The sequence below is a fragment of the Medicago sativa genome, chromosome 7 (genome assembly GCF_051527215.1).
Source record: "Medicago sativa cultivar Bolivia chromosome 7, Bolivia_mono, whole genome shotgun sequence".
Classification (NCBI taxonomy): Eukaryota; Viridiplantae; Streptophyta; class Magnoliopsida; order Fabales; family Fabaceae; genus Medicago; species Medicago sativa.
This window is the reverse complement of record NC_140755.1, coordinates 15,545,124-15,553,999: the sequence shown is the minus strand read 5'-3', so window position 1 is coordinate 15,553,999 and position 8,876 is coordinate 15,545,124.

The following is an 8,876-nucleotide window of genomic DNA, read 5'->3' as shown; positions in this document are numbered from 1 at the left end:
CTTCGTTCTACTCCGATCTCGAAAATTCTCACATCATTAGATTCCTCTTATCATGCTCTTTCCGAATTCAAAGTTTATTTTCACAAAAACAGCTCGAATCGGAGTAGATCGGGTTTCAAAGCTTCGAGGTATTTCTCACTTTTTCACATACACTAAGTCGGAAGCTTTACAACTAAGAAAGAACGAAAGAGTTACATACCGTGTTTGAATCGGAGGTTTTGAGGGGATGAAACCGGAAAGCTTCGAGGAAAGATCCTTTCACCGGTAAACTTGTTCGTTTCTTTGAATCCCTTCGTCTTCTTCTCCATTGCTCCTCTGTGTTGATTCTTTGGTCTTTGAGTTACTTGAGTTAGTTACGATCTTGTAACAAACTCGAGTTGTAACCTACGATTCGAATTTTTAGTCTGATGATTTCGTGATGAATTAACGATTGGATTTGGTGGATTTGTGTTGAGAATTAGTCGAATTGGTGATGAATTGTGATGAATTTGGCAAACTTGTGATTCTGGAAACGTTTAGGGTTGTTGGATGATGAAGTTCTTCATAACCTTCATCATGTTCTTGACGAAAATGTGACTTTGATCCGTTTTTTGAGAGAGAGAGAAAAAAGGGTTGTGTTTGCGTGAGTTGGCAGTAAGTGATTGATTCTGACTTGTACAGTAAATGCACTATTTATAGCCTGCCATGTGTGATTCTGCACCAATGAGACAGTGCCACCTGGACTTGGACTAAGACTCAGACCAAAGGACTGAAATTGGACTTGGGGACTTCCCTGCAATTACCAAAAAATAATGGACTGGACTGCAAAATTAAAAAGGACTGAAACGCAATTTTAACAACTTGGAGGACTAAAATGAAAATACTTAGAAAATAGGGACTTAAATGAAAATAATAATAAAATTTGGTAAAAAATGTAAATTGGAAATAACGTAAAGTGAAACCAATAAAAAACACAAAAAGGACTAAAATGAACCAACTACACAAATGAGGTACTTTAAAGTAACCTCTCTCTGTCAAAAATTTATGTGAAATGACCAAAATGCCCCTAGGGACTAAACTGACTCAAAATGTCTCAGATGCAATTTTTTAAAATGGATTTTAACATGAGTTTGAAACAAGGACTTATACAAACCAATTGAAAAGACTCAAACAAATCTCAAGGGCTAAAATGAGTTTGAATGCAGGAAATGACTAAAATACCCTTTTTCATGAATTTTGCAAATAATATTGAAATAAAATGCAGAGAAATACGCAATTGATCAGAGACAAATTCAAATGACTTGAAATGCAAGAAAAATATTTTTGGATGACTTGAAATGCAAGAAAACATAGACAAATACACAGTTGAAAAGATTTTTAAAGCTAAATTGGGGGATAAAGCAGAGTAAAATATCAGTGTAAGACATTGGCAAATTGACAATCTCTCAATAATAATTGACACATATCAGAGAAAAAAACATTTTTGAACAAGTATTTTTAGGTCCAAAATTAGGGTATAACAACCATAAGCACATTTTTTTTTTCCTTCAGTTTTTCATCAACTCAAAAAATGAAAACCAGAACAACATGACAATTATAATTTGAATCATATTCGAAAACCATAAAACATGTTATCACTTTATGCAAAGAAGCACATAGAATTCTTGCTAACTAAGACCAAGGCTATGATACCACTTTTGGGAAATCAAGAGATATATTTTTAAAGCTTCTTTTAAAATCAATCTCAAGAACGAAAATTCATTTTACCGATATCACTTAGAACAACAAAACCCACCATGAGTTTATATGTTTACCTCTTGAAGCGTGGAGGAGAAAGCAAAATATATCATGAGTGATAATCGAACAACAACGCCTCTGCTAAGTCCTCATGAACAAAATCTAAAATAGTAGCTTCCATCAATAATGGTAGCTGAATGATCAGAACCTGAAAAAAAAAAAAAAAAATCTTACGAGCAGGTGGGATTTTGTAAACATGAGAGAGTAACTCTTACTTTAGAACAAGGGTTTTATCTATAGAACAACTTACACGCAATCTTACGGTGTACCACATTTCCACTTATTCACAATGCACCTTATAGTGTACTGTGTTTCTCTGATTTGTGTTGGTGCGTCCTAAGAGCACATCGCCAAATAATTAATAAATTATACTTATTTACTTAATCTCTCATCTATCTTAGGGGTGTTCAAATCCAAACTGATCCAAAATAAAACCGCAAACCGATTTAAAAAATCTGAAAACCGCAAAAAACCGAATATTTATAGTTGCGTTTGGATGTTGTTTTGTAAAAGCCGCTAGGATCAGATCGGATTTCGAATCACTTTCTCAAAACTGAACCAAACCAAACCGAACCGCAAAGGTAAATGTTAATACTTATTTTTTCTTTTATTAGTATTATATATTGCATTATTATGTTGCTTGTTGGTTTTTAATCTTATATATTGCACTAATTTAATCTATATTATTATTACTTCATATGTTTAAAAAATAATTGATAATTTTCATAATGTAATTTTAATTTTTTAATAAATTTGATATCAAACCTATTATTTTATCGTGTTTGTGGAGTATTAATATTAATAAAAAATTATATTCTTAAAAAAAAAAGTAAACAAAAAAAAAAAAGAGTAAATAGTCAAAGACCCCCCCGAAATTGAAAGGTTCATCAATTACCCCCCTGTAGTTAACGAAACATCAATTACCCCCTGAAATTGTTAAACGTTAGTCAATTATCCCCTCCGTTAATTTCCTCAATCCAACATGCTGATGTGGCAGTTAACTGCCCACGTGGCACTGCCACATGGTCAGAATGTGGCAGTGTCACGTCAGAGGGGGGTAATTAACTATATTTTTTAATTTTTTTTTGAATTTTTTTTTTTGAAAAAAATCTGATTTTTTTTCTTTTCAAAATCAACATTTGTGCCACCCACGGACCTTGCAAATATCCCCCTGAAATTTAACATTAATGTGCAAATACCCCCCTGAAATTTAACATTAATGTGCAAATACCCCCTCAAATTTAAAATTTATGTAGCAAATACCCCATAAAATTTATAACTTATATGCTTATATCCTCTCCAAACTTAAAACTTATATGCAAATTACACCTTGAATCATAAAACTTTGATGGTAAATTAAAACTTATTCATAATCTATAATTTACTATATCTCTAATATAAAAAAAAATCACAGCTTTAAAATAAAACTGACATGTGGATCATAACAGATCACATATTAGGATTCTGGAGGCCAAGCACAACGTTTACTGTGCAATCATTGGGGAGAAAGTGTGCATGAAGATTGAAGATGGTTCATGGAGCCCAATTGGGAGGGAATGGACACTCAACAAGTGGTCATAACTATGTTGTGGACACTCAACATGCTGATGAGGAATTATGTGTTGCTTAATAGTATGCTTTTAATTATAATTCTAAACTCTAATACATGATGAAAATGCAGCTCCTTTTATTTTGGCGGCTCGTAGGCTTTGTGGAAACAATAGCTGCTTGTTTCTCTAATGTGTAACAATAAAACAAACATGTTTGTTTTATTTTAAAGTTGTGATTTTTTTCTTTTTTATTGTAATTAGAGATATAGTAAATTATATATTATGAATAAGTTTTACTTTACCATCAAAGTTTTATGATTCAAGGTGTAACTTACATATAAGTTTTAACTTTGGAGAGAATATTTGCATATAAGTTATAAATTTCATGGGGTATTTGCTACATAAATTTTAAATTTAAGGGGGTATTTGCACATTAATGTTAAATTTCAGGGGGGTATTTGCACATTAATGTTAAATTTCAGGGGGATATTTGCAAGGTCCGTGGGTGGCACAAATGTTGATTTTGAAAAGAAAAAAAAAATCAGATTTTTTTCAAAAAAAAAAAAATTTCAAAAAAAAAATTAAAAAATATAGTCAATTACCCCCCTCTGACGTGGCATGCCTTTTCTAACCATGTGGCAGTGCCACGTGGGCAGTTAACTGCCACATCAGCATGTTGGATGGAGGAAATTAACGGAGGGGGGGTAATTGACTAACGTTTAACAATTTTAGGGGGGTAATTGATGTTTCGTTAACTACAGGGGGTAATTGATGAACCTTGCAATTTCGGGGGGGGGGGGGGGGGGGTCTTTGACTATTTACTCAAAAAAAAAATATTTTGCATTTTGGATATCCAAAACCGATCCAAATTAAAACGCATATATTTGGATCAGATCGGTTCAGATATTTTTAGAATAGTCATCCAAGCCGAACTAAACCGCATGCAGGGATGGACCTGAACAAGGCATGGTGTGGCAGGTGCCACACCAGTTCTGGTCCGATACTTTTTTTTTATTTTTTTTTATCAGCTCATTGTATATTTTTACTTATATATTAATACAAACACCTAATTTTTGTTATGTTTATATACGCGTCTATATATTTACTCATATATTAATACGGGGACATATTTATTTTTGTAATTTATATACGTGTCTATATTTTTACTCATATAAAAGAACCTATTTTTATTAATATACATGTGTTTATATTATAACTTATATATTTATACCGGGACCAATTTTTTTTAATTTATACACATGTCTATATTTTTATTCATATATCAATACATAGCCTTTTTTTTTATAATTTATATGCAATTGCGACTTGCTTCTAAAAAAAGAGCGCAACACGCTCACTCGTCCGTATGCACAGGTATCCTGCTAGAGCATTTGACATCTTTTTTTTAGGGAAAACATTTGACATCTCTTGTAACGTATATAGAAAGAGATGTTCGTAGAACAATTAATATATGATTTTATTTCATTTTCAACAAATGAAAAATAGATTATTTTCTATGTAATTTTGGTTGCTACAACTATTTTTAATATAACTTCTTATTAAATTTAATATTATTTAATTATTTGACCAAACAAATGTGCCCCAATAGTATTCGAAGTCCAGATCCGCCCCTAACCGCATGTGATTTTTATTTTGGATCGGATGACATTTCGTGTCAAAACCGATCCAAACCACACCGCAAACACTCATTCTATCTGTTGTGTGTGTGATCCTGTAGATGCTCATAACGTTGACAATGATATTAAATTACACATTTAATATATCGAACAACACATCACTATTTCACAAGTGAAGAGAATGCATGTGATCAGACGTAACATTTGTGTTATAAAGATGATGTGTAGAATTACCCTTCTATTATGCTTTTATGCCAGTATTATATTTCCTAAATTTTTGAGTTGACTCGGTAATAAAAAAACATGTTAAATATCTCATATTGACTTTATTTACATACATTTCTACCGTCACACGCGATCAAAGGGGCCATATGCATTAGTATAGTTACCTTACTTCAGAGTAAAACTTGACTATTGAAATTTGATGAACATATGGTGTCCTTATTTAATGATGATTAAGTCACGTTTAACGTTTCTCATTAAAAAAACTACTCCCTCCGTTTCAAAATGAATGTCGCTTTAGCCAAAAAAAATTGTTTCAAAATGAATGTCACTTTCAGTTTCTAATGCAATAATAACTTTTTCTTTTCAATTGTATCCTCCAATTAATACTCTGCACACTACTTCCAAAGTATTACTTTTAAAACTAACCAATAGTCAATAAGGATAATTTGGTAAAATAACCATTCTTTTTCTTTTAATCATTGCATTTCTTAATATGTGTGTAAACACCTAAAACGACACTCATTTCTTAATATAGTTATTAGCAGACTATATTGTTTTTCAACAAATTGCATAATAAAAAGAAATGTCTTATATTATAAATAAATAATAGTGCTTACTCCCACATAAAAGAGTGCTGATCCCGATCCCAGAAGCAATAGAAAAGTATCAGAGACATACAATACTTCCGAGGAAGATGGTGCACTGTCGAGATCATCAGTTTGAAATGTGATGTCGTCTTGATAACCATGGTTTAAAGTTCCAGATGTATATGCTCTTTATTTAGAAAGAAAAATTCATAGAAATCTTTTCAACGTGCAATACCAAATTTCTCTTGAAGTGGAGATACTCGCATCGCATGAGGGCATTACCCTTGGCCATGATCAAACGTGCATGAAGACCTACCCTGTAAACGTATTCTGCAATCTTAATAGAAAGTCTCTTTCCATTTTTTTTTAATCGGCATATTATATTAAACAAAACACTGGTACAAGGAGTACCAAAAAAGGGAGTGTAAACAGTGCATAAAGCTTTAATTCTTCCACTAACTCCACAATATCCCTTAAGCTTATCTGAACTCCTCCATTCCGCCAACTCTCCAAATGCACGAATAAATTAATTGGGGTAATGAAGCTCATATCAAGCCACCTACATATCTTTCCCCACAAACACTTTACCATCTCTCAATGCAAAAATAGGTGGTTAGTTGATTCCACTCCAATATTACACCATACACACATCATAGGCCCATTTGATGGCAACACATTACGGGTCGTGACGTTGGCACGCGTAGGGATATAGTCCAATAAGAGGGTCCAAGAGAAAGCAATAACTTTTGAAGGCCCGACACTTTTCCATAAATGTTCAAAAACTCCCTCCTCCAACATACTCGTCTCCTTCCCCAAAAGCAACCAATCCAAAACAACTTATATGACGATCTTAGCGAAAAAATACCACCCTCCTCCGCATTCCACCACCACACATCATCCGCCTCTACACCTCTAAAACCTTGCAAGACATTCAACAATTCATTAATTAACCCCACTTCCCAATTAAAAGGTAGCCTCCTCCATGATAACCACCATACCTCAACGCCATCTCTCCATCCCCACACATGCTCCACTTTCGCCTCTTTTTTATTAGAGATAGAAAAAAAGACGTCGGAAAACATCACAAAGAGGAGAATTTCCCACTCATTTATCCAACCAAAAGGTCGTCATTCTACCATTTCCAACCTTTCTCATCACACCATCTTTTAACCAATTTGACCCAATATATACCATCCTCTAATCCAATCAAGTCTTTCCACCACTTAGACATCAACCTTGGGCGCGCCACATCCATCAACCCAACCTACCATCCCTCTCCGTACCATATTTATCCATAAGCACCCTTTTCCATAATGAAATATCATCATGCAATAACCTCCATTTCCATTTTGTTAAGAGGCTTAAATTAAACAATCTCACATCCTTAACTCTCAAACCTCCCTTATTTCTCGGATGACACACCTTTGAATACGAACAATCATCTTAAGAACCTTTGACGGGACTTTCAAAAAGGATAAATAAAAGATCTAGATCGAATTCAACACCGAATTTAGGAGGACAATAAAGCCACCTAAACTCACATACTTATTCCCCCATGAATATAATCTATTCTTTAATTTTTTTTATCAACACTTTCCAAGTAGCCACCTTACTCGAATTAGCCTCCATCGGGAGCCCCAAGTACTTAAAAGGCAACACCTCTTGCCTACAACAATTCAAGAATCCATACGCCATTTCAATAAACACTGATGACACATTCACACCAATCAACGAACTTTTCAAAAAATATTCTTTTAGACACGAATCCATTTGAAAGCCTCTCACAATTGCCAAAAATACCAAATTTACTATATGATGTATTATTAGGACAAATTATATATTTAATAGAATACTAGCAACATAATTTACTGAAATTTGATTTTTAGGGATAAAAGTAACGATCTCATGTTTTTTAAAATTATAGACTATAAAATATATTTTAAAAAGCATATTTTATTATAACCGGTCCGACCCCGCGTCGACCTCAATTAGACCCTTAAACTTTGAACTCATACCTATACCGGTTTAATGTTTGGTCTAGTTTTGATTACCTTGTTTTTTTTCCGCATAATACACAAATAATACGAATATGGGAACTCCGGTCATTAGGCTATTTAAAAAAAAAAAGTCTTGTTAACGAATGCCCTCGGGGCACTATTTAAGCTTTCTAAATTATTATTCTTTAAAAATGTCAAAGTTTTCAATTTCCAATGCATTTTATTACACAAACTTTCATAAAAAGTTACTATTTAAAGTCTTTAACCAGTGCCCCGAGGCAGGGGCGGAGCCAGCTGGGCTTGAGGGTGTGCACCTGCACACCCTGGAATTTTCCATTTTATGCCTATTAATACACTGATATTGTTATTTGCACACCCTCAGTTTTTCCTTTTGCACCTGCCAAAGACTTTAGAAGACTAACCAGCAGACTGTTATACAACATATTTCCTATTGCTATTTGCACTGCCTTAGTTTAATTGAATTTTGATTATTAGGTGTGGTTATTTAATTCGGTAGGATCATAATTGCCAAAAACATAAGTGTCTAAGCATTTTGCAAGTAAATTATATATTGTACACTACTCCAAAAAAAATTCCTTCTCTAACTTCTTGTTCTTTTCTTTTGGACAATTCTTTTTCCTTTGCCCATGTCCTTTTCTTTTGGATAATTCTTTTTCCTTTGTCCATAAAGACTATGATTATGATTAATTGTATATAATTTAAATGAAGGACAAACCAAAACAAGTTGCATTGTTAATCCGTTTTAGATGGCAAAATTATAATTAATGAGTTAAAAAATTTTGCACCCCATGACTCAAGGTCCTGGATACGCCACTGCCCCGAGGAGCACTAGTTAACATTTAAAAAAAAAAAAGGAGTGAAACGAATTATATGTGTGTCATGCCAACTTACTGTTTGTGAAGAATAATAAGCAATACGAGACAAACGGTTGAAGAAGTTTAGGATTAATACTCAAAGAAGGCGGCTACTTATCATTTATTAATCTAATCAGAAGCATACTCAAAAAGCACCCATGTTCATGAACGATTGCTGTTAATTATCTTTCAACCGTGTCCCTCAGTCATTATCATGTGATGTTTATCC